The sequence below is a fragment of the Elephas maximus genome, chromosome 11, assembly GCF_024166365.1.
Source record: "Elephas maximus indicus isolate mEleMax1 chromosome 11, mEleMax1 primary haplotype, whole genome shotgun sequence".
NCBI lineage: Eukaryota > Metazoa > Chordata > Mammalia > Proboscidea > Elephantidae > Elephas > Elephas maximus.
In genome coordinates this window covers 116,475,935-116,478,434 of record NC_064829.1, presented here as the reverse complement: position 1 = coordinate 116,478,434, position 2,500 = coordinate 116,475,935, and the positions used below count along the sequence as shown (strand labels likewise).

At 81.2% G+C, this 2,500-nt stretch overlaps 1 non-coding gene across 1 annotated transcript; it reads right to left on the bottom strand.

Annotated features, from left to right (window-relative positions):
• Positions 1-758: 758 nt before the first annotated feature.
• LOC126086374 (5.8S ribosomal RNA) lies at positions 759-911 on the bottom strand. The gene has a single exon (XR_007519467.1). It is a non-coding gene; the product is annotated as a 5.8S ribosomal RNA (ribosomal RNA).
• Between the last annotated feature and the right edge of the window lie 1,589 nt (positions 912-2,500).

The window sequence follows — 2,500 nt, the reverse complement described above, 5'->3', positions numbered from 1 at the left end:
CGGCGGGCGACACCGCGGCGTCCCGCGGGCCGCCCGCCGGGGCACCCGTGGCCTGGGGCGGAGCCCCGCCCCCCGCACGCGCCCGGCGGTGGCGTCCCGACAAGGCACGGGGGGTGGAAGGGGCCGCCGGGAGGCCGGCGGGCCCCGGATGCGCGGCGGACCGTGGGGAAGAGCGGCTCGGAGGAGACGGAGGCCGGCCGGGACGTCCCCCGCGGCCGCCGCCGGGGGCGGGCGGCGGCCCGACGGGGGCGCCCCGGACGCGGACGCCGCTTCCCCTCCCCGTCGCCCCTCCCCGGCCCCCGCCGCGCGGCGCGGGACCGCCTTCCCCCGGCGAGCACACACACCCCCCCGTCACCAGGGTGACCCCGAGGCCGCGTGCGGCGCGAGGGAGGGCCCCCGAGCCACGACCCCGGCGCGAGCTCTCGCTTCGCTTCTCTCTCTTCTCTCTCGCGGGCGCGGCGGCCCCCGGCCCCCCTCCTCCTCCTCCGCCGCCGATGCGCCGCCCCCCCGTGGGGGGGCGGCCGCCGCCGCGGAGGGAAGGGGGGCGGACGGGGGCACCACCGGGTCTGTCCTTAGGGGGTCGTAGGGAACCCGGCCGCCGCCCGCGCGCCTCCCGCCGCCCAGGCTTGGGCGCGGGCGTGCGGCGGGCCGGCCGGCCAGCCCCTGCGAGGAAGCCCCCAGCCGCGCACCCCCGGGGGAGGGAGGGCCGGCCAGACGCTGGCCGGCGGCAAACCCCGGGGGGGCGATTGATCGTCAAGCGACGCTCAGACAGGCGTAGCCCCGGGAGGAACCCGGGGCCGCAAGTGCGTTCGAAGTGTCGATGATCAATGTGTCCTGCAATTCACATTAATTCTCGCAGCTAGCTGCGTTCTTCATCGACGCACGAGCCGAGTGATCCACCGCTAAGAGTCGTACGAGTTTGGATTCGCGGGGCCCTCCCCCCCCAGCGAGGAGGGAGGGAGGCGACCCCGCCCTGGACACGGCACACATCCCCCGAGGGGCGCCTCCTGCCGGCCAGAAGACACGACGGAACCACGACTCGGGAAAGGTCGGGAGGGATTCGCGGACAAGGGGCCCGTCCACACCCGGCCCCCGGAGGAGCGGGCCTGGACGCCCCCACAGGCGCCCCGGGGGTTCCCACCCCCAACGACACGGGGCGCCCGCGCGCGGGCCCGCGCTGTCCGACCGGCCGCCGGGCTCCCCCTCCCGGCGGCCGCCCGGCCGCAGCGGGGCGCGGCGCGTAGCCCCCCGGCCTGGGGGCGGAGGCCGGGGGAGAGACGGGGTGAGGGCCAGGCCCCCCCCCACGGCCGCTCCCCACGGGCCCGCCGCCACGAGCCGCGGCGGACGGGCGACCCCCCGAGGGTCTTTAAACCTCCGCGCCGGGACGCGCTAGGTACCTGGACAGGGTGGCGAGCGAGGGCGGGGCGCGGCCATCGCCCCCGACGCGGATCCCCGGCCGCGGCCGCCCGCGGGGGACGCGCGGGACCGCGGCGCTGCCGGCCCGTGACGCGGGGGATGGACGGTAGGGGCCCACGCGCGCCCCCCGCGCCGCCGCCACCGGGGACCCGCCGCCCGCAGCGCGCGGCCGCCCACCCCGCCTACGGCTCACCCCCACCTCCCGGCCGCACACGCACACACCGCCCTGCTCTTCCCTTCACCCCCGCGACGACCCACACGGGCGCGCGCTCGGAGGCCGGCCACCGTCCCCCCCCGCACCCGCGCGGCCCAGGCCCCGGGCCGCGGAGGGCCCGGGGCGACGGCGGGACGACGCGGTTTCGCGGGCGGGAAGGGGGAGGCCGGGCGAGGGCCCGAAGGTGCCGGGGGAGGTCAGCGAGGGGGGGGCGGACGCCGGGGAGGGGGGCCGGAGGGAAGGGGCGGCCGCGCAGGGGCGGCGGGGCCGGGGCGGTCGGCCGGAGGACGGGCGCGGGGCTACCCCCCCACGCCCAGGGCGGGCGGCCGGGAAGCGGCGGGCAGCGGGTGACCCCCCGAGCGCCACCACCGGCGCCCCCCCATCCTCCCGCGGGAGGGGGAGCGCGTAGGGGGGGAAGGGAGGGGGGTTCCCGCGGCACCGCGCGCGTCCCGGGACGCGCCGCGGACGCGTACGCCCGACGGGCGGGGCGGGCGACCGGGGTGGGACACCGGCGCCGGAGACGGGGCACGGCCCCCCGGCTCTCAACTCCACCTCGCGCGGGACGGAGGGGGGGACGACGGCGGCGCCGACGCGGCCGCGGAGGGCCCCGACGGGCGGCCGGCCGGCGGCGGCAGCGGCGGCGTGGCCGCCGGAGCGGGGAGGGCGACCGGCGGCGGAGGGGGGGCTCAGCGCCCCCCCGTCCCACCGCGGCACCTCCCCCCCTCCTCGACCACATCCCCCGGCCGACCGACCGACCCCCGCCGTCGCCGCCCCCCCACCGACACACACGCACACACGACGCGCTCTGTCTCTCTCTCTCTCTGGCGGCGCGGCGGACCCGGCACCGCGCCGGCCCGCCCGCGCCACCGC